Source organism: Manis javanica, chromosome 5 (assembly GCF_040802235.1).
Source record: "Manis javanica isolate MJ-LG chromosome 5, MJ_LKY, whole genome shotgun sequence".
Classification (NCBI taxonomy): domain Eukaryota; kingdom Metazoa; phylum Chordata; class Mammalia; order Pholidota; family Manidae; genus Manis; species Manis javanica.
In genome coordinates, this window is record NC_133160.1 from 17681670 (window position 1) to 17706177 (window position 24508).

The 24508-nt window shown below is 43.8% G+C and overlaps 1 long non-coding RNA gene across 3 annotated transcripts in view; it reads left to right on the top strand.

Moving 5' to 3' along the window:
- Positions 1-1003: 1003 nt before the first annotated feature.
- LOC140849467 (uncharacterized) overlaps positions 1004-24508 on the top strand; it is a 30171-nt gene continuing 6666 nt past the window's right edge. Inside the window, exons 1-3 of one of the 3 annotated variants that reach the window (XR_012131347.1) lie at positions 1004-1449; positions 4012-4179; positions 6364-6404. This is a non-coding gene — a long non-coding RNA (uncharacterized lncRNA). The remainder of the gene's footprint in view (positions 1450-4011; positions 4180-6363; positions 6405-24508) is intronic. The other 2 variants (XR_012131348.1, XR_012131349.1) reach the window with 2 other exon arrangements.

The window sequence follows — 24508 nt, forward strand, 5'->3', positions numbered from 1 at the left end:
CTTGGTGTAGTCTGCACATGGCCCTGAATGAACGCCATTCCCCTTGTCAGCGGGATGGGAATAGTGGCCTGCCATCCTCAGGGCTCCTCAGCACATGCTCCTTAGCTACATGTTCACACTGCACCATTCCAGGTATTGCACAAAAATGATCTCACTTAATCCTATAATGACCACATGATGTAGGTGCTGTGATTAGCCTTGTTTTACAGATGAGGCACAGAAGGACTTGGCCAGGGATCCACAGCAGAGCTGGCAGAGCTGGGATTTGACCTCCAGCCTTTTGGCTCCGACATCTCCAATCTTAGCCACTATGCTGTGCTTCCCAGAACCTGCCTAGGACCCTGGTCCTCTCCCTCCAAACACTTAACTTGCTTTGAAATAGAACTTCAGTCGATGTCATTGTCTGCTGAACGGCCATCTCCTTTGTCAACTTCTGAGTTCCCTTTCTTGGATTTTGCTTGCCACCATATCCCCCAGCCCCTAGGACTGGACCTCGTAAGAAACTTCCCTGCGTTACATGTGTGAGAGGCTGCTGGGAAGATCAAATGAAATAAAGGACTTGAAATAACGGGTGGTTCCCTCCAAAATCACCCAGCACTGGTCTGGCCTCACATTAGGCACTTGGGAAACGTCTATAACTGGGGCAGACTCACTGTGGGTACTTGAAAGGGAAGGTCCGCAAAGTACCTGATGCTGAATCTTGACTTAGACCATCTTCCTGCCTCGGGAAGGAGCATTTCCAGCTCTCTGTTCAGTGATCTGAATCCTACCTTCAGTTTCAGCTTCAGGCCTAACATGGAACATCTGCAAAGTGCCAGCTGGTTAAATGCCCTCAAGAAGAGGGAGGGAAGAACTTGTCTCCCAGGCTGCTCCTTCTCCCCTCTCTTCTCTGGTTGGTGGAATGCGAGGAGTCGGGGGCCCCTGTGAACCGTGGTCCTCAGAGAGACACTCTCTGCAGCCTGTTCGGGTCCTTCCCCCAGGCTTGTAGCTGACAGCAAAGGAATGAGGCACGTGTCTTATCTGTGTGTGGAGATACAGAATGTTCCATTTCTAACCAATAAATCACATGTAGAAAATCTTAGGTTTTTTCAAAAATTGCTACATTTGGCAGTATTATTTTCCTCTCCTATCATGCTTACCTTGAGCCCCCTAGTTCATGTTTCTAAGCATGTTGAAACCTACTTTTGGGCATGGCTAAATTTGCAGAGGGTTTGGTTACTATGATGCAAACCTGCTACCAGTCCATCAGACAGACTGCCAGACAAGCTGCAAGGAAAGCATAGGTCTAATGGATCTTTAAGTTGGAATGGAAAATTTGTTTCGAAATCATCAGAAAAAAAAAAAACACCTTCAGAATATTGCATTTAGATGTATTTAAGTCCTGTTAGCCAAGAGAATATTGAAGGAACAGATTTGAAACCATATTCCATTGGAGAAGCATCAGACAAGGTAAGAAATACTTTGGTTTCTTTGCTCAGAGTGGAACACAGCCAATCAGAAAGTTAGCACAGATTTATTGAGTGCCTACTACATGCCAGGTCCTAATCTGGGACTGGAGAGGTCCTTCATTGGGACTCAAATGCCCCCAGACTAAATTCTGTTTCTGGAGTGAAAATAAAGCCAGAGAAAGAATGTGTCAGTAGGAGAAACTGATTCGGTTTTTCCTTAGTGAATGCCTGAATTATATATTTGAAAAGTTCACCAGGACCAGGCTGGTTATTTAAGATAGAAAGTTATCTTACCTACTTTGGGGTAAGATAGTTTTTGGCATTTGTAGCTGAGGTCTTTGTGTTTCAAGGAGGTGTCCTCATTTGCTAAAGACAATTTCTTGGCTCAAACAAGCCAACTCAACAGTCACCTGCGTTCCTTGACAGGACTATTGCCCCCTAGTATTGCCACACCTGGGGTGTGTGCTGAGGCCCTCTATTTGCTGCATGAATACTTCATCCATTCAGGGTGAGGTGGCAGCAGCTTCGGCTACACTCCCCACAGGTGGCTTGGCTCTTAATCAAACTCCTTTTGATTCACATGAGAAGTCTTCTTCAGGCATTTTTGATGGCTGCCCAAAAGCGTCAAGTCCCATGGATGTGGGTGGCACGAGTCTCAGAAGATCTGGGGCTAGCTTGCTGACATGAGGCTGTGATCTTGTCTGTAAAACCAGCATGGAAACCTGTGTGATTAAATTTATAGTTTGATAAGATTTTTTTTGTATAAATGCTATTCCAAAATAGAAAAAGTATAATATTTTGTTAGATTATGTTGATCCAGGAATAGTGCCATTAATTTTATAGGCAAGGGAAATTGGAGTCAGTCGTTTCAGAAATGTTAGAAGTCCTGCATTGTAGAAGGATCAAATGTATCCAGGTGGTTCTGCACCAACCTGTCACTGAATGGCTACAGAGCTTGGATGTTCATGCATGCATGTGCAAACACACACATGCACTCACACACATGCTCATACACACACCTACATTTCCTCTTCTTCCTGGTCTCTTTGGACATTCCTCTATTTTCTCTGGGCAAGTAGTTCTGGGTCTCTATCCCACTGTCTGGCTGTTGATGCTTTTGGGGCTATTGACCCTCACCTGCCTGACCTTGTTTCTTTAACAGGAGTTCTTCTGTTTAAACTTTTGTGTACTCGACAGCAGGGTTTCCAGTTTTCAGGAGGTGGCCTCCCCCAGGTCATTGGGCACCTGTTCTTGCTCTGTCCCAGTGCTACTCCGGACCTGAGCTGTCATTGTAGCCCTTGACCTTGTAGAAAATTTCTGCTCTATAAGCCTTCATGTGCACACAGAGGCCACTAGAGGATGCTTCACCTCCCTTCGCTTGATGGACCTCAGAGCTGAAGGAGGGTTGCGCTGCATGCCAATGATCATCCCATGTGCTCTTACCAATCAGACTGAAGCAAGTGCATCCTCATTAGCAGATGAGGCTCAGTGGTGACTCATGCCCACACCTACAAAAGGCATGGCAAGAAAGCCTCTTCTGGCCACATTACCAACCAGGAGGAGATGACAGAGAGCAGCCAGGAGAAGAAATAGAGAGTGGGGCCAGATCCTGGGCCATACACGAGCCACCTTGAGGGATGTTTATATGCCATTTTAGGCAAGGTCCTTGGGTTTCAGGTTAATTCTGAGAACCATCTGTAGCCCTAGTTGATGGAGAAACTCCTTGGGAAGCAAATATAATGTTATATAATATTCACAATAACAACCATTACATTGGTTAACACTAACCTATGGCCTGGCAATATGCTGTGCACTTCACTAGACTGGCCCATTTTTCTTTCATCAGCCTAATGTGATAAACTAGTATACCCACTTTACAGATGTGGAAACTAAGGTGCAGATAAGTTAAATAGCTTGCTCAGAGTTCTAAAGCTAGTAAGTGATAGAACTAGCATTTAAATCTAGGCATCCTGGTTCCCAAGCCTGTGCTTACCCATAATACTAGAATGTCTCATGATAGTATAAACCAGAGGTTTATTTATTTGTGTAAAGGACCAGACATTAAATATTTTAGGCCTTGTACTAACTATTCCACCCTGCTTTTGTAGCACAAAAGAACAATAGTCTGGCTGTGTTCCAATAAAGCTTTATTCATAAAAACAAGCCATGGGCCAGATTTGACCCATAGGCTATAAATTGTTGACCCCTGGCATCAACCAAAGAGGGACTGAAGTTTCATATTCAACAAACTTTCTTTGGAACACTTATTATGTGTCAGGTACTTCAATTAATTTATTTTACTGAATCCTTCAAAAGCTGTGAAGCAGAAAAGGAATTCTCAGTTTACAAATGAGAAAACTGAAGCTCAGTGAAGTCAACTTTCCTAGAGACGTACAGCTAGTAAATGGCAAGTGATCACTGAATATAACTTGTCATAATTCTTGTTCCTTTGCCATTTTTCTCTGTAGGCTTTCCAAGTAGACTGAAGCCCCATAAATAATCAAGTCTCCAGAAGCTATATTGCTGCTATATATATATATTGAAGCTATATTTCCTTTTTCAGGGAAGTGTGAATGTGTCATAACTTGGCCAGGACCAGCTGCAAAGCATGCTGGGACCTCAGAGCATGAAGCATTTGGAACAGGAACAGCTGATGGGACTAGAGTGGAAAGATGGCCAGTGGTGGAGAAAGGGGCCCCAGTCAGCCAAATGGACATAAGAAAGGTGCCAGGTTAGTCTCTCTCTGCTGTGGGGCATTGTGGGGATGGGGCATGGGCAGTAGGATCAGATAACTCCAGGACATGATTATGCCAGGGTGACATCTGGTTTGGAGCAGGACCCTGGTTAGGTGTGCTGGGGAAGAGGGAGCTGGGAGGGCTTGGCCACAATTGGAGCAGGCTTGTTCTCAGGAATGAATTTTTAGGCACAGAAAGCTGTCAGCTTGAGAAACAGAAATCCCAAATGGAACAGAGTCACAGAAGCCATGTAGGAACACTGCCTCGGTGTCCTGCTTCAGCTTAAAGATCATCTTCTCACAGAGGCCTTTGTTGAGCACCCCAAGTGGACACTCCTGCTCTGCTTTATCACTGTGCTGAATTTTCTTTTACCAGATATGCTGCTGCCTCAGGGCCTTTGCACTTGCCATTCCCTCTTGCAGGAGTTCTTGTTTCTCAGGTATCCTCATGCCCTGCTCTCTCACTGCCTCAAGGTCCTCTTACAAAAGCCACTTACTCAGGGAGGCCATCCCTGACCCTCTCATTCATTTCACACCCTCTCCCTCCCCTGTTATTTAATACCCTCTTTTTCTGCTTGACACTTTTTTTCCCTTAACATTTACCACCAACTTACGATATGTGTTGCCTTTTTATTTTGTTTCTTGACTGCTCTTTAGAAGGCCTAGGAAGATAGGAAAGGTGTGTAGCTTTGTCATTGTGTCCACAGTGTTTAGAGCAGTTGCCTGGGATATTGCAGGCACTCGATAAATATTTGTAGAATTAACAAAGTAATTTATCACAAGTTGTAATTATGTAATTAGTCATTTACTATCTGTCCCTCTTACTAGACTGTAAGTTCTGTGATAGAGAAAAGTATGTCTGTGTTTTCATTGCTGCATTCCTAGTGTCTGGAATATATTAGGTGCTCAATAAATGCTTGTCGAGTGAAAGAATGAGTGAGAATTAGGAGCAGGTGTGGCTCCTAACTGGCACAAAAGCCCAAAACATATATATCGCATTAACTGAGCCCTTAGCAAGTTGTATTGTGTTTATTATAATTATTTGCAAAGGGGTTTATCTTTCCCACTAATCTAAAAATTCTTTAAAGAACTTACATTGTGTCTGATTCATCTCTGAACTCAAGACGCTTACTACCACCTGGCACTTAGTAGGTGATGGTTAATTAGCTGCCAAGTGGATAAGGCACATCCAGGCCAGAGAGAGTGAAGCTAATCTGAGAACCCACTTCCTGGTAAGGATGAGCCTGCTTTGTTTGGGTCTGATGGAGGAGAGGCAAGGCTGTATTTGTAGCTGGTATCAGAGATATTATCTGGGAAGGACCGGGACAAAACAGACACAGAAGACCCTGAGAGGGACACAGGAAGACCCCTTAGAGTCCTGGTGGACGGGGTCCTTCCAGGCAAGGCTCGTCCTGGCTGGGGTGGTCAGAGCAGCCCGAGGAGAGGAGGCAGGTGGGGGAAGTGGAGTGAGATGGCATCATGCAAAGGTGTGGCCAGCTGAGCTGCTCAGGCTCGTCCGTGAGCAGGAGAGGTAACGTGGGAAATGTAGGTCCCTGTGGTTCTAGAGAAGAGGCCAGGACTCAAGGTATTCTTCACATCTCAAATACATAGCGATATGACACTCATTCTTGCCCCCTTCATGAAGCACATGCCCTAACTTGTTTTTCTTAATACTCTAAAACCTATGGAACGTGCTGTCCAATACGAGTTGCTGACACAAAGTTGCTAAATTGCAAACCATTCATGGGGTGGACCTAATCCAGAGTGATTCCTGGAGTAAGCATTAGTTATTAGGATGCCTTTGGGGTTATTTTTCTTAAATGGATGAATAAACGATTAGCCCTTTGAACAAATGGATTCATGAGTGAAACAAACTTTCTGACAATTTTTAAAGATAGGGCATGGGGAAAGGGTGCATTTAGGAACCTCAGAAGCTCTATGAGAGGCGAAGCCAGCTGGGCTTTAGAAACATAATCATGTCCATGCTGCAGGGAGATCTCGGAGAAGGTTCTCTGAAAGAGGAAGAATTTGAATTGGGCTCTGAATAGTGCAAACAATTTTTTGTTGTCAAATTGATTTCTGAGTTTGGAACTTACTGAGATTTTCTGTGTTGGCTAATATGTGGGTGATGTTTATAGATGTTATATGGATGTCTTATAAAATCATCTTTTCTATTTTTAGCCTATGTTTATTTCCTGCAAAAGCGTATCAGCCTAAGGAAGGTGAGATTGTGTCCTTGTTTTATGAATGTGTTTCCACTGATGCCTCCTTGTTTTTTCGATAGTTGCTTCATTGTACATTTGACACCATGCTACTTGTTGTCCAAGTGCATGTAAGTATAATCTGAATTTTATTTGCTCCCATTGTCATTACAGGGTGGATTGGTTCAACATATATCATTAGTGGGGGAGAAAATAAAGACTATGATAAGAGGAGGCTGGTGAGTAAAGCAATGACATAAAATGTAGGGGCAGAGAGGATACTAACCAAAGTACAGCCTAGAAGTGGAAAAAGAGAGATGGGCATTTGTTGAGCATTTTCTGTTGGTCACTGGGGACTTTGGCTCTGTTTTCTTATCTAGTTCCCACAGTGTTGTCTAAAATGGGTATTAGCAGCCTCCTTTTATATCCAAAAGAATGGATGATGGAGTGGTTTATTGACTTAGAAATTACTCCTTAGAAATGAGATTCAAACCCTAGTCTCTATGAGTCAAACACTTTTTCTGGTGACATTTCAGTGTTTTAAGATGGAAAGGACTCCAGACTGCAAAGACAAGAGTAGATAAAAGGGTGGAGATAATGAGAGCAGAAGAGAGGGGACCAAGATTGTAAAAGGTCTGAAGACTGTGGGGAAGCCTTTGCAGCAATGGAGGGTCTGACAGCAGGACTTAGATGTGTTTAAGTATAAGACAACCCCAGCTGCCCTGTCTTGGAAGAAACTGGTTCAGAGGACTGGGAAGGTGGCAGTTCGAGCTGGATCCGCAGGGCTAAAAACCATCTGCAGCTAAGAAGGGCTGAGTGCTGATTCTCAAGTAGGGAGAGAATGTCCAATTTAGGAAAATGAATCTGATGTACAAAAGGTGAAGGTGAGAAGCTGAAAAATCACTTGGGGGATTATTATAAAAGTTAGAGCAATAGAAATGCAAGAGAATTAGGAGCATATGAGAGTTATTTGGAAGGAAGAATTGGTCTGATCTATTTGCTGAGTGGATATCTGAAACAAAAAAGAAATAATATATTTGGGAAAACAAACCCAGCGAGGGAGCAGTGCATCAGGCCTTTTACATTCACCTTCTCTTTCCATCTTTATAACAACCCTATGAAGTACATGTCATGCCCCCTATTTACAGATGAGAAAACAGAGCTTTGGAGAGGAGAAACAGCTAGCACATACGGTTTGCGGTGGAAGCCTAGTCCACTTCTTCCAAAATCTAACTTTTTTACCCAAAGAGACTTGAGAACTGTAGGTACTCCGCTTATAAGGGAAGCATAAATGAGCATCTAAAGGCCATGCTATTGCAGGGATTATGTGAAACAAATATCTGGTTTCTTAAAACACACACACACACACACACACACACACAAAACCCCAGAAAACAAGGCAGAGTGCTGAGTCACTCACCCCAAGTAGCCTGAGGGAGGTAATTATAAAGAGCTGGAACAGACATCGTGGGGCTCCGCTAGAAAAACCAGAGGAGAAGCAGAAGGGACTGGCTTTGGAAAGGAGAAGGAGAACCAAAGCAAGGAAGTTATTTCAGAGGACAGAGAATGGCCAGACAGGACCGGATAGAGCCAGACAGAACAAAAGCCTGGTGTTGTGGGATTAAAAAAAAAAAGACAAGAAATTAAATTCTAAAAACTCAAGAGCTCCTTGATCTCTGTTGTCTCTTAGTAAACAGGAAAATAATAAATACATGACCCAAACCCTGAAGCTTGATGCACCATCTCATGAAAATCAGTTTTGAATTTAGACAATAAAAGTCACTGGGAAAGAATAAAATACCTAGGAATAAACCTAATCAAGGAAGTGAAAGACCTATACCCTGAAAACTGTAAGACACTCTTAAGAGAAGTTAAAGAGGACACTAACAAATGGAAACTCATCCCATGTCTTGGCTAGGAAGAATTAATATCGTCAAAATGGCCATCCTGCCCAAAGCAATATACAGATTCGATACAATCCCTATCAAATTACCAACAACATTCTTCAACGAACTGGAACAAATAGTTCAAAAATTCATATGGAAACACCAAAGACCCTCAATAGCCAAAGCAATCCTGAGAAAGAAGAATAAAGTGGTGGGGATCTCACTCCCCAACTTCAAGCTCTACTAAAAGTCACTGGGAGGCCAATGGAGAATCTGCAAGCAGAAGGGTGAAGCTGAATGATGAAGCGCCCAATTTGTACTTAGAGATTATTTTCTTACACTTAATTCCTGTAGGCACTGGTGGCGAATTTATCTTGAACAGCTAAGTAACTAACTTTTTTATTGACCAGTTGACTTTTGATATACGACCACTGAGTTAGTTTTCTCTTCCTGAACTTACTGCACCTCTGAATTGTCATGCCAGCTCAGCTACTCCCATTAATGACCCTGGGATTGTCTGGGCAGCTCCTGAGGTCCAGGCCCTGGCTAAGGAAGGACTTTCAGACCACTGGCCCTGCAACCTCAGCTCATGGCAGAATATCATCCCATTGACCCAAAAATGAGAAGTCAGGAGGGGAAGTGGCTTGGGTGTATGGGGTGAGGCATGCTCATTTTCAGCACCCAGCCAGTGTGGCTTGGCACCTCCCCTACTCCGTGGACTTAGCTAGAAGCCCAAGGATAAGTTGGATTTAGGGCATTTCACTTCAAGTGAAAAGGAAATAGAAGTGTCTGCTGCTGTCCTCTAGACTTAGAGGGGTAGCAAAGGGTAAACAATTGGGCATGAAGATATTAATTTCTGGCCCAGTTATAAATAACTGGCCCAGTTGAGTGAGCAGGGTCTGTTTGCAAATGGAAGTCATGTAGAAGGAGAAAGACAGAGTACCGTGGAGCACAACAGGAATCTTCCCTTGTTTTTGGTGTGTGTGTGAAAATTTGTAAGTGTGCCACAAGGGTCAGAGACAGCCTGACAAACATTAGCTACACTGGTTCTGACCTGCAGCCCTTCACTTCAGAGCTGTTTGAGATCAGATAACATTTAAAACCTCTCTGAAACTTATTTATATCTGGGGTTAAAGATATGTAGGACGAGGATGAAACTGATGATTAATGCCTGTACCGTGCCTGATATGGTGCCTGGTACAGGGTAAATTCTCACTGAGTATTCATTTCTTTTACCTTCCTTCTGAGGAGCATATAAATAATGAAGATACCATGGTAGCCAAAGCCTATGTTTAGATCTGGGTTGGAAAATTCCACATTTCTAACAATTTAGATCAACAAAAATTATTAGGTGCCAGCCACATTAATGGTGAAACCTAAGCACAGCATAATAAAACAGCTTGTTCAAGGTCATGAAAATGTTAGGTAGGACTCAAATTCAGTTTTTTCCAAGCTGCTTTGAAGGCTGGCCCTGGGTCCCTCATTCTCTAGTTCATCTGTGTTTTTAATTAAAACCAAAATGCTTCCAGTCGGTGAACATACCTCATCTCTCAGCAGCCATGAGGAGCACAATAGGTCCTCCCCAGGGCTTACTAGGACTGAGAAAGAAACCACCCTAGCGGCTGCTGTCTCCCCTTCTTCCTTGGCCCCACAGCTCGCATCTCTTTCTCTCTGGGAAGTCTGTGAGTCAGGATCCATCCCCAGGGGCACCAGCCCGGGAAGCTGCACTTGTGTGTGTGTGTGTGTGTGAGTGTGGGAGGTGGGTGTGGGTGAGTGTGGGTGTGCATGTGCACGCATGCACACGTGCAGAGGACTTGGTCTTCTCAGGGACTCCTAGGACAAGGCACTTGGTCTTAGGCTGGGTACTGAGCTGGCTTCTTGGGTAGAAGCTGCCTTCGGTCCTTCAGTAGCTATCTTCCCAGCTCAGGCACTCACACCTGCCTGTAGTGTACCTGGCGTGATGGGATGACTGAATTCCATTCCTGGTAGTTCGGTTCTGCGTTTGCTCAGTGAGGAAGGTGAAGACCTGCAAAGACTGAAGCAGGAGGAGGAAGCCCCTTTCCCATCATTTTCATCACCCAGAGACACAGGACAAAGAGACCTGTTTGCCTTGAGTTTTTGTCTCTTTACTACTACCTACCAGCTGACAGGTTCAATTGTCCATCTGCAAAATGTCCAAGTGAGCTAAACTCTGGCTATTGGAAGTTCTGATATTTGAGGAGTGTGGAATGGGATTCATGGGGACACAGGACCTGCTCTGGATCAGACAGACCTGGGTTAAAACCCCAACTCTCCTACTCACCAGTTCTGGTATTTTAGGAAATTACCCTTCAAATTGCTATTTCATGGAAGGATATTGCACGATGGATGTAAATACTTAACATATAGTGCTGGTGTATAGTACATGCTCAATAAAGGGCAGTTTAAAAATGCCCCCATATGTTATCTCAACACACACACAGATGTAAAAGAATATATATGCCCTGCCCTTCACTACTAGCAAGAAGAACCCTTAAAATCTACTCAGAGCCATTTTCTGTTGTTCAGACCAAACACAACATATTATCAATTGTGGATTTCCTCCAAGGCAGCCCCAAACAGAAGAGAGGGCTGCAGGGACCTGAGGAAGTGGAAAAACAGCATTTCTGCTCCTGAGGTCCATTAAGCAATAGGAAAACACACTTTAGGGGTGACTGCTGACAAAAAGCCCTCCCTGTTCCAAACTGGAGGCAAAGACTGGAGCAGAGGCAGGAAGCAGCCAGCAGTGGTTTTGTTTGGGACCAGCTGGCTCATCCAACTGAGGCGGTGACTCACGGCTGGGCTCTCCTTTCCCCACTCCTTGCATTCGATGAGGAAAGCCATCAGAATGGGAGGTCGCCATACTGGCCAAAGACTTGTCCCACGGGGCTTGGAGAGCGACAACAGTGGCTCAGAGTTCTTTTTCAGGGTGGTCTCTGATGGGAACAGAGAATCCAGGAAAAGCTTTGATGAGAGAACGTTAAAACAGAAACACATTTTTGGGGTGAGATTTCCAACTTGGGGTCCAAGCTCCCAGCCAATACTGAAGCCTTAGTACAAAGAAAATGCTCTTCTGGGTTCAGATTGCATAGGTTTCCTCCCTATTATTACTTTCTTTCTTAAACAAAAGAAAGTTAACTCTGTGCTCCAGGAAGAAGCTAGAGAGAATGATCTGTTTGTTTAGAGCAGAGGAGATGGCTCCAGAGAATCTGTAGGAAAATGCCCTTTGCCTGGAGGCCCTTGGCGTCCTGACTGGGCTAAGCCGATTAAAGCTCTGTTCAGAATTGCAATAACCCAAAGCTATGCTGGGGCCACTGATGGGCCTCAAGATTAGCCACTAAACTGATCACTCTCTCTGGGATTGTGGCTGCTGTATTTTTGGAAACTGGACACTTAAAAAAATTTCTGTTCTCTCATGGCTCTGTGTGAGGACCTCATTAATTTCCCAAAGTCTCGGCAGAAGAACAATTGCTCTAATTCCATCTGGCAAGGTTCTAAAGCTTGAAAATTTCTCATATAACGTTAAATATATGGAAAATGAATGAACACACTTATATATGACCTCTGTAATAGATGGCTCAATGTACATAATAGGCTATACCCCATATACAAACACGCACATATGTGTATATAAATATTTTTTTCCTTGCCTTCCTGCCCTATCCTGGAATTCTTAGCAATTTGGCCTGTCCCTGCTTATTAATGATGTTTCCAGAGCCAAGCTCATTGGTGCATTTTTAGCAATGGGCTGATTAATAGGTGGGCACGGGGGAGCTCTTTGGGAGCCTGAGCATTGCCGGCTTGTTGACCTTGATGCTCGGGGAACAGTCTAGCTTCAAACTATGGAATCTCAGTTAGCATCATAAATTGTGGAGCCACTGGTTTTATTGCCCTTCTGCCTCCTGCTGGGAATGTTGTTTCTCTTTAATGATGGGCTGAGCAGCCGCAATGAGCCCTAGCCCTCCGCCTCCTTCCGCCACAACGTGCCCTGTCTACTCTTCTCCCGGGCCTCTGCTCTCCACCTCCCAGCCCCGGTAACCAAGGTGGACACTCACCTGCACACGCGTGTGCCCATAGGCTTACGCGCATTCATATGAACCAAACATACCCACATATATACATCTAGAAACCTATCACTCCCCCTCCTTTTATCTTCAGGGCTTAGTAAGGACACATCCCCCGTTCCTTGGCATAGCTAAATCAGGCAGGAATTTTCAAAAGGCACTTTTCTAAACATCAAAGAAAAATAGAAAGCAGCCAATCTCAGAAAATATAAAAATAGGCTTGTTTTCAAAATAGGAGATTTCTAGAATCTCAGTAGAAATAGAGAAAAACTGGCCAGCCTTCTAAGTCTGGTCTCCACAGAAGAGCGGAGAGAACTCCCCTTGCTTCTTCATTTCCCGGCTCCACATGGCCTCCAAGAGCCGTCCACTCCCTGGGCTCCAGGAACTAATGTCCACGCACAGGCTTGCCGGCGAGACAGACCCAGGGGAGGATTACTCTCCTGCCTGATGTCAGTCCCTCCCACTTTTAGATCGATCCACTTCCATACCTAGAAAGCTCCAACTCTATGCTTCAGACCTCTGCTCTGCTGTCACTTCTTTGGAGAAGCCCTCTGGAGCCTGCCTGTGTATCAAACCCCCGTCTTTATATCCAAGAGTACTTGGATGTCCCTTTTTCTTTTCACAGCAACCATCACAGTTGTGAATGTATGTTTATTTGTGGGAGCATTTGGTTAACTTCCGTTTAACTTCCGTCTCTTGAGTTGGAATGTAAACTCCTTCGGTGTAGGAATTCCACACTGACTGCATTCACCCTTAAATCCCCAGCATTGCCCCTGTGACCAGGAATGTAGTTCATATTAAATAAATATTTGTTGATTGAATAAACCCCACTGGATGGTGTTACACACTTAGGAGAGGTGGCTTTCTCAATCTATTCTAGTTCAAATGTCTAGGACAACAGTCTGTTTCCATAGTGGAGTAGATGCTGCAGGTGTCCTAATCAGATGCCCCTTCGCTGAGCTGGTGCATCCATCTCTCAGCAGCACTGGATATCAGTGACTCGTAGCTGGACACTTTTATAGAGAATCATTCTGAGATCAGATGCTGTCTCACCCAGCAATGCCTGGGAGGCTATATTCTCTTCTGAAGGTGGTCAATAGGCAATGGCCAATTAATATGGGGGAGAATTGGGGAGAAAAGCGTAGTCCCCTTGCCTCAAGGTGGGAACTCTCCTGTGGTACTGTCAAGCTACAGAACTGTCTGTGGGATCAGGCTGAAACAAGCCCTCCACTGAACCCATGTCTTTGCTGGCTTCTTCTCATGTCATCTGCTGCTTCCCTCACTCCCTTACAGATCTGACTTGAGAGCACTCACTTCATAACTCATCTGCATATGAATCTATCTCAGGAACTCTTTGTAATGGACCTAAACTAAAACACATTCAAAATTCTTAACCAGGGGGATACTGGCAAACTGACTCTCTGGGAAAACACATACCTGCACACACAGCTCTGATCTGCAGCATTTGCTGGTTTCCATGGTGTAAATAACTCCTACTATGGCCAGTTTCAAGCTACTGGTGTGATGTCACTGGAAACAAAGTTGGAGAGAGATGCACATAATTGGCTCATGGGAGTCAGTCAGTATGAGCTACGTCCAGCACACAAAAGCTCACAATATACATGAAATAAAAGTTGTACACTTACTATTAATATTAGTAGTACCATTTTGAGTACTAACTATATGCTAGGCATTATGCTAAATAATTTATATTTACCTCAGTCCTCACAACAACTCTAGAGAAGTTTGTACTATTATTACCCCCATTTTATAGATGTAGAGACTGTGGCTCATAGTTACATGACTTATCTAAGATAAGCTCTAGCATGAGAATCAGACCCAGACCTGACTCTAGAATCTTATAGTATGCACATATTTGCTGCCACCTTTTAGAAGGCAATCAATGATTTCTTCATGCATATGGCATTTTATATCTACATAGTGACTTTTTTTGGCATAGTAATTTGCATTTCTGCATAGTATTTACCATATTTATTTCAATAATGTAAACTATTCAAGGCAAACAACTATTTGCAAGGCAAGGACATTAAAGGCCCACGTGACTTGTTCAAGGGTTCTGATGAGCAGACCTAGAGCTACAGATCAGTGTTCTCATGATCCTGATGTCTTTTCAGAAGTCCCAGCTCTTTCCTCCCCAGAATCTCAACTTTCAATGGCAACCTCACTATCCTCTGAATGTGCAATCTATTGCATCTTTATCTGCAAAAAAAACAGCATTTGAGGAATTGTAGGGAACCTCATTTACCAATTCTTCAGCAGATGGATGACTTAACACTTGTCAATCTAGAATGGAAACTAAAGAAAGACATGACCAGGGCTTCTAAGGAGGTTTTGGTTAAACATGATCACCAGCTCCTGTAGTACCTACCAGGGAAGTCTCAAGGAGTTTCTGAGACTTTGCTCTGATACAAAGCACTTACTGATGAACTTGGCACATGACAGACAATTGATATATTTAACTTACGTCCCTTCTTGCTCCTTGGTCCAAAATTGTTAGCAGGTCCTGCTGGAGAATGACAAGGCATTTATGTAATGGTAGAACTGTGCACGGAGGACTTCCAGACCTGGAGGTTTTTGGTTCACCCCTCAGTGCAATCTTGTGGGTGACAGAAACTACCAGGGTTTGGGGAAGCCTCCCTAGCCATCATGTGATAAAATCAGTATTGCATAACCCCTATGGTTCCAAAGGAAATTCATAGATCATCTCCATGTGTGGAAGTAGAGTTCAGGGATCAAGAATAAAGAAATCTACTCCTGGCACCATCGTGGGCATAGACTTAAGGCCAAGCCATTTGAGTGTGGTAGGTTTACATTTACTTCCCAGCACAGGCTCTGGAATCAGGCAGATCTAGGCTTGATTTTGACTCTATGGCTGTGTTCTAGGCCAATGCCCTGAGCTCCCTCAACCAAGTTTCCGCTTCTGAGAAGTGGAGGTAAAATTAAAGCTTACTTTACTGCCTTCTTGGGAAAATATTATGAGATTATTCATAATTAGCAATCTGACCAATACTTGGCTCTTTAAATATATTCATAAATGGTAGATATTATTTGCATTATTATTGCTATTATTATCACTTTCATAATGGGCTATCAGTTTCTGGTCTCTCTACCTCTTAGAGTTGCCATCTAGATGGTTATATACTTGAAAGTCTAAATCAAATTCTAGGTGTTATTAACAGCTATATTTCCTTCCTCTACTGTAGGAGAGAACCTCAGGACAAGAATCACTTCTCAGAGGCTGGGTCTGTGGATAAGTTAGGTGGTTATTAAGTCAGACAGGAAGCCAGTTATTAAGTGTACTGCCCACTTTGCACCTGTAAGTCAATTGTCAGTAATCAGGAAGGTCTAATGCTTTGCCTAACACACATATCCATTGAGTATTTGGTGTATGTAGGCATCTAAAGATGCCTTAGGGTAGACCTTTCTTCAGGAGCTCATCATTTGAAAATCTGATGAAAGTTGTCTGCCTCTCCTTTGGAGGGCAGAGGGAACCATACGGGCTTCTATATACACCATTTTACATACACCTCCAGGCTAAACTTACCCATAGACTTTGTAAATAAATTCAGTTAGCATCTATAAAGAACCCCCTGGGCTCCTGGCATTGTGCCTAGCTCCAGTGGTGGATGCAGATAAAACTGCACTGTTTTAAGGTGGTAAATCATGAACTTAATGCACTGCAGACCACAGCCAGAACTGAGCAGGGTCACAGAGGAGGAGCCCTTTAAAGGGCTGTGGGCCTAATCTACAGAGGGAGAAAAGGTTCCTGGCAGGTGATGGTGAGATTTATTAATCACCTGAGACCCGCAAGGATACCCTGTTCTCTCAGCTGTTCCGTGGCCATTCTGGGTGGCATTACCATCGTGTGGCCAGCCTCATCTTCATGTTGGCTGTCAGTCTGACATATTCAGATCACTCCGAGCCCAACCTTCCTCTCGTCTCAGTTTGCCCTGGGTGAGCCAGAAAGAGACAAATGTAAGTAGCTGGACTTTGTGGAAATACTTCAATGAGCCAAGCAACCTGGCAGACATATATATATGTATATGAATAATGCAGTGGGCATTATTATACACATTCTACTGCTGAGAAAAACAAGACTTGGAGAGTTTGAAAAAGTTACCCAGAGAAACATAGAGGGACGGTAATGTGTTTGACTGTGATTTCCCAGTTTTCTTCCACTACAAAGGCTGATGCTGGGAATGTAGAGAAAACATCTCAGTATGGATGCAGTTGAAGATCAATGTCCCTGCCCTCAAATAACTCACAATCAGGTAGAGAGGTTCTCAGCTTTTCAGGGAGAAGAGTAGGGTATGACAATATTACACAACTTTGAGGATCTCCCTAGAAAAGTACTGAAAACCTTGCATTACAGGTTCAGAGGAATATTTGCACCCCTTTTCCCATCTCAAGCCTCAGCGAACACTCTGGGCCCAAAATACCCTAGAAGCAGACTCTTGAGTGATTCTAAGGCACCCATGCCCTGTCAAAGAAATGGCTCTAAGCACTGTACTGGAACCCCTGTGAAAACAAAGAAGTGGAGGTTGTGGAAATCACCCATTCCGTGCTGGCTGCTGCCTCAGAGCTTAGAAAGATGATGTCCAGGGCATCAGTCAATCAAAAGGACGCAGAGCATTCATCCAGGCACAGGGCCAACTTCAGAGTGACTGCGCAGCACAACGGTCTCTGCAAAGGGCTGTGTCCATTCTCTGTAGTCAAAATGAACCTGTATGGACTTTGCTGGGCAAGCTGGAGCAGGGGTGTAATTCCCTTTGTGGAATAGATCTGTATGGAAAGTATGCAGGAGAGTGAGAGCCCAAACCGTGCACAGTATTTCCTTATTTGTTTTCAAGCTGAATCAGAAAGGTATTTCTTGGAGTAGGCACAGTTGCTAAGATAAAATTTTGTTTTAAATTAAGAGTTAGCATTATAGGGATTCCTGGAGTGCTGGTATGAAGTATTTCTGGATTTGAGTGCTGGTTACATGAGTGTGCTTGGTTTGTGAAAATTCAGCAAACTATACATACGTATATTATGCTTTTGCATATTTTTATACTTCTAGATATATGCGTATCAGTATGTATACATATGATATGTATGTATATGTATATATGCCAAATGTATATATATTTCTTTATGTATAGTGACATGTTTTTAAAGAGACTGAAGCAAGCTATCTAAAACTCATACTTTCATTGGGAAAAATAATATAATTATCTAACATAATGTAGACGTTCAAAGTCACAGTCTGCCAAATGCCAGCCCTAGTAATGCAGAGATTCTGTGAAACTGGACCAGTACAATGCTACACACATTAACACACTGAACTGGGAGCGGCAGCAAATCTGCTAACTCTCTTCTGGTGCAAATGGTGGCAGGGACACTGAGCCCTGTCTGGTGCCGTAAGTGACTCCAACCCTTATCTCTCTCTGGGGCCCCGCCTCCTAGCTCCTGGCTCCTCCATGCTGAGGTCTGGCTGCTATGTGCTACAAGGTCAGATTCATTCATCCTGCCCTGAAGAACCTCGCAGACCCACCAGGTTGTAGAATGTGAAGGAAGCCTACTGCCAGATTTCTGGCACTGTTTGCACGTGGGTGTTGGTGTGCAACCTGAAAATCTTACCCCCTCCCATCTTTGTAATGGGCTCCCTGCATTTCCAGGTGCTTCAGCTTCAGTTTACGGAGGACTCCAGGGTCCTGTCGGAGCTTGCCCCACCCCTTGACCATCTCTGTCTAGGAAGGGGCTGGATTCTGCTCCTTCTCTACCCCAGCTCTGGTTGCCCTGACTCCAGATTCCACCTCCATTGCCTACGCCCCAGACTTTAAAACATGAGGTGTCAGCTAGACACCCAGCACTGCAGCTCTTGTGCCTGACACCCTCAGCTTCATCCTCCCAAGGCTCCCACTTACACCCATGCCTCCCTCAGCTTGGCCACCCTGCACCATTCTGTTCCTTCCTCCCCTCCCCGGCAGCTCCCGCTGTTTGGCGTCTGAGTTATGACATCCTGCGTCTGTACACTTAGGGAAGCTGCTGACTTCGGAAATAAGAAGGTCTGCCTAAATTACAGGACGAGGGACCCAAAGGAGGAGCTGAGCTCCCAAGTCAGCAGCAGCAATATGTGACCCCATGAGAGACGGCATGAGTGCTGGACCCCCGGACATAGGAGATGCAGCCCCATTGGGAAGGGAATGTGTGCTGGCTGCAGCTTGGGCCATCCCTGGGGCCTCAACCCAGCTGCTCTGTCTGCTGGGGGCACGGGGAGAGGTGGGGTGCAATGACACACAGTGATGCGTTTCTCTGCCTTTTCTCTCCATCACTGAGAAAATGCCCTCAATACCTGGTTTAGTCCCCCATGCATTTTTTAACTCACACCCCAAAGGGTTTAAGGAAGTTAACTCTCCATATGTTATGGGTCATGTGGATCCAACATGCCCCTCAAGGACCCTGTAGAGCATAATTTCTGCAAATATATCTCAGCAGACACAATTCCCTAAGGTCAGGGTCAGGTAGAGAACAACAAGTATGTTGCAGGATGTCAATAAATCTGCAAGACCTCCGACATTATTGAGCCTCTCTGAACCCATTTCCTCCTCATCTGTAAATAGAGATAATGATCTTGGCCCTGCCTGATGCTTGGTGGCCAGGCCCCAGTGAGATGGGAGAGAGCTCTTAGTAAACTATAAAGTAAGGACTTGTTAAGAGCAGAATGTCAGCAAATTTCAGGAAATGAGAAGCTGCTGTATGGCAAGAGCCTGCTGATACATGAAGTGTCTCAAAGCCTGGCTTTTTAAATTGTTATCACAACATGTATGTAGTGAAACCTGTGTAGCTTTCTTGACTGCTGGGGAAATGACGTTGCTTTTCCAGGCTGCAAGGGCAGGATCCTGTTTATTCTGCCCTTCTCTGTATTTTCTATATTCCTTGCCAATCCTATTTTTTTCTCAGTTTCCACCACTACAACCTTCTCTCTATGTGTATCTTAAAAAATTTAGAGTAACAAGAGTTCAATTCTCAACCGTCTATTGCTTCTCATTCCATCTGTTCAGTCTGGGTGGTCTTAGTCTCCCCCGTCCAACTCCTGATAACCCCAAAGCCGTAACAAACCCCATTCTCTCCCCTAATTCCAAACCTGCATATCTTCCTGTCACCCCCTTCTATTACCCTCATGTACCCCTAACTGACCTCATGAACTTCCCCCACAGAAATGTTCTTCCCCTAATGTTCTGTATCTGAGGGGATACCACTGTCCACTCATCTGCCCAAGACAGAACAACTGGCTAAACTATAAGCACCCTCAGGGATGGCGACCACATCTGTCTCCTTTCATTATGGAATCAGTGTTCTGCACATGATAGGGTCTCAGAAAATCTTTTATCTTTCTAAATATATAAAAGACTCATTATCTCCTTCTGCCTCATTCCCTATTAAATGATAATCAAATAACAAAATTATATAAATTATATGGAGAGATGATTGACATAGCACTTAACCCAGAGCTATGGGAGTGTTTCTGGGTGTTAGGCGCTATCAAGCCCTTTACATAATTATGTTATACACACACACTATACATATACACATACATGTATACATATGTATGTACATATACTTTTCATATATATATAATTCTCAGATGTGTCATTTGCCCACTTTGTAGATGAGTATGCTGATTTTTCTTGCAGACAACAGATGGTAGAATTGCATCTGTATTCCATTTCTAGGCGATTTACAAATAGTAATTCATTTAATACTTGTAACAACCTTTTTGTGTCAGAGAAAATTTTCTATCTTCCCTGCTTTATAGATGGGGAAACTGCAGTGGGGTGAGGCCACATGCCTTGCCCGGACTCACTCCTGGTAAACCGCAGGACAGGGTTCCTGCCCACACGGTCTGGCTCCAGAGTCTGGGCTGCACTGCCCCTCAGATGCTAACGTGGGTATCCCAACCATCCTGGAAGCACCTCCATATTCGCCCAAGCCCAAGTCCTCCTGATGGGACTTCTTGAGCGTCATCTAGTCTGTCTTTTTCTCCCCGCCATGAGGCAGAGTGCATCCTACACAAATTGGTGGTAGATGTTGAAGAAATGAATAAATGGGTCAAACAAACAAATAAATGAATGAATCTCCACATACACTTTAACTCCTTCAATGGGTCTACTTCCTCCACCCTTTTTCTCCTACAGGGCATTTTTCCTCCTGCTTCATGTTTTATGTAGCTTTAACATTGCTTTCCAAAGATGATGATCATTATTCTTCAAGGCCTCTCATCCATTATCATTTTTCCTCTAAACAGCTGATTGAAAAGGATTTGTTTCCTTTGTACAGGTCATTTTTGTCTAGTAGTGAGGCCAAATGTTTTCTCCCACGGGAATACATCTTCATTTTTATAATGGAAGTCAATGGGAGTTAATAAAAGGAATGGAAAAAGCCCATTGCTGCCAACTGCTTAAGTATGTATCCATTCCATTCCATTCCGAGCACCCCACCTGTCCTCACCGCATGCCTCTCGGGGAATCCTACAAGCAGCTGGAAGGACGTTGTAGCAGACGGGGGTTATGTGACCATCCGGCCTCAGAGTGTCATGCTGGGAAAAACTGGGACGCTTGGCGGATTCATCATAGACCCCAGTTCATCAAGGAGGTCCTGGTAGGCTTAACAAAGACCCCCAGTCTTTCTTTTAAACCCAACCCAAGACACCTGTGAGCCTAGAATTCACTTCCTACTCTTTTCTGTTCCAAACCAACTGACAGCCACTGCTGTGCTCAGGGCTCCATTTACTCAACACAGATTTATGAACTTCCACTGTGCTCCATTCTGTGCCAGGTAAGAGGCACAGTGACTCTGAAGACATAGCCTGTCCTAGAGCCAGGCTCCCTGGGGTTTTAGTTCTAGGATCTTGGAATTTGAGGAAAGGTATTTCATTCCTCCACAATCCCATGTTCTCATCTGCAAAGAGAGAGTAGTAAGGAGACCATCCTCGTGGAATTTTGGGTTGAATTAAATGAGATTAGACGATGAAAGCCAAGAGCCCTGTGCCAAACAAAGGATAATGCTCACTGGGTGTTAAAATTATCTGTGATGCCGATGACAGTGATGGGGATGGTGGTGGTGGTGGTGCCTGTGGTGGAGAAGATACAAAGCTAACTGAGACGCTCACAGGCCAGCTGACCGTGGTCTCATACAGTTGTGTGTGAGGAAGGCATAAATAACAGGTGAAACCCTTTGGCTGCAGAAAGCATTCCTAGCTACGGTTATCAGAAAAGGCTTCCCAGATGTGTTAATACTGAAGCTGGACCCTCCAAATACGTAAGCTTTGGAGAGGCAAGGATAGACTGGAAAACCAATGTTGTTGAAACAAAACCAACTCTGGCAATAACGCCTCCTGAAAAGCTGAGATATTTTCAAGTTGTCTTTGCTGCATGTTCTGCCATGAAAAATTGTGATTAAGATTTTCATTTATGCAGCACATTTATTTTTAGAGGCTCCAGTGACATTATTAAAAACTAGAACCTTCAATTTTAATGTTGGTCTGTCTTAAAAAATATATGTATCTTTTCTTCCAATGAGCTCTCTTACTCATGTAAGCGTTAGTGGGATGTTTGGACTAACTGTGAAATCTAAAATTATTCAGGTATTATAAATTAGAAAAGTAAGTTTTAAGAAATCTTTCAAAATTGAAGTTTGTGGAAAAAGCCCTGGTAATGAAGGAACACCAATTACGTTCAGGATTGCCAGGGAATTGAAGAGAAAGGCATTTCAGATGTTGAGATGAAGGGTATGTTAAATATGCTGGTAGGGTAACCTTGGGATACCATCCACTCAGGAGGCAAACAGCTGAAGATCCTGCAAAACAGGCCAGATAGTGCTGGAGAACGTCCATTGAGCATTGTACAGGCACATAGCAAAAGGCACTTTTTCCAGTGCCCCATGATGACACTGTGAATCTAGGATGACTGTGCTAACAGCGTGCTGTGTGTTATAGCATGGTGATCATGATACATTTTGCACGTGATACCCTTTTTGGGGGAGCATTGTTGAAATCCTGCCTATTGTCAGTACAAAGCAAAATCTGCTGGCTTTAGATACACTAACATCCTATGAGTTTCAACACCACTAATTGTGCACAAGTATTTAACAGTAGCAGCTGAGATAGGAGGTGACACCGGGACTTGGCTGTCTGCAGAAGTCTCCCCAAATCCCTCACTGCTGCCCACTTATGCTGCATCTTATCCCCTTGTTTTTAATATCAAATGTCTTTTCCTTACTGGGAGTATTTAGCTGAGTGGTTGATTATTTAATCTCTCTCTCCTTCACATATTATAGAATTGGAAGTCTTAGCACTTAGGAAAGTGTTTACTGCACAAGTGACCCCTCACAAAAGTGGAATAACTGGGTAAGTACTTCAGTTATTTCCCTGGTTAAGGTCCTAAAAACTTTCAGCTGGTTTACTGCAATAGCCTTATTTGTAATGATCTTTAACTTATTTTTTTTAAAAAAATCTTTTAATTGAAGTGTATTCAGAAAAATGCACATATCTTTGGTGTACTTTTCTCAGTGCAATGAATTTTTACAGACTGACCACACCCATGAAACCAGTTCCCAGAATAAGAAATGGAATATCACCAGCATTCCAGAAAAACCTCACTGCCACCTACATTAGAAGAGAACCCAAGTAATTGCTGAGTGTCATTATCTAATAGTTTCAGTTTTGCCTGGTTTCATATTTTTTATGCGCAGCCTCATTCAGCATGTACCCTTTAGAGTTTGTCATCTTTCATTCAGCATTATGCCATGAGACCTCTCCATATTGTTGTGCACAGGCATAGAGCATTTAGTTGTATAATAACCTATTGTGTAAACATATGGCAATTTATTTATCCACGACGTCACTTCCATTTGAGTAGTTTCCAATTTGGGGCTATAATGAATACTGCTGCTATAAATCATCTTGTACTTGACTTGGGGTTCACACATGTACAAAAGCTGTCAGACATAAACCTGGAAATGGAATTGCTGGGCCATAAGGCCTGTAGATGTTCAGTTCAATGGCTATCACCTCAAAGTTTTACAAAGTGGTCTCACCAAATGATACTTCCGGTAATTATAGTATAAGAGAGTTTTGGTTACTCCACATCCTTGTAAACAGTTATTTCCTGTCTTGCATTTTACTACAGTAGCTTTTTAATTCTTCTTTCCACATAAAGCCTCACATCCTGTTATAGACAACACCTTCTCCTGCCGGTCTCCTGAAGGGTTTGATGAAACCAAGACCTGGTAGAAACTCTTCAGCAACTCAGTAAGACTAAGCTGGGTTGCAAACTCAAATCCATAGCGATATGCGGGGAGGGGTTCAGTGTAAGGCAATGTCACGGTGGGCTCTGTAGCTAAACAAGTAGTTCATGCCCCACATTAAACATGAACTTTAAAGGCACTGATCTCATGAAATCAGCACTGCCTGGTGGCCGTGTGTTTAAAACCCCTAATTTCTCAAAAGATGTCCAAACTCCTTCACTTGAGTTTCAAAGTCTTTTCTAGTCCCTGCTTGCTTTTCCATTCAACTTGTTGCAGCTGTTCTTCCTTACATACCCTTTCCTTTTGCCAGAGCCAACGCTCCAGCCTCTCCTGAGTAAGGCATGTGTGTTCCCACCTCTATGCCCTTGAACATTCAGTTCTCTTCATCTGGGCTTCCCTTTCTCCTCTTCCCCTGCCTAGTACATTCAGAGCTCTACTCAAATGAACCAGTGGAGCCTTCCTAATCCCAGAAGGAAGAGCTAATCCCATCTCACTCGGCTTCCCGGAGAACCTTGCTCTTGATTCCAGTGCCTACTTACCACCTGGTTCTGAAATCACTTGTTTACTTGCCTGCCTTCCAAGTTAGAACTTGAGCAGTAGGATTTAAATGACCGAGACTGAGTTGAAGTCACAATTATATCTCAAGAGCCTAGCACAGCATCTGAGATCTAGTAGATGCTCAATAAATATTTGTTGAATGAATGTGTGAGCATGGTGGGAATGTAGTCCTAGACCTAAGATGGATGTCAGTTATGCCAGGAAAATGCCATTCGTTGTGTCAGATATACTAAGAATATAACTTACAAAATGCTGCTTGGTAGAACAGAGAAAGCATGGAGGGCATGACTGA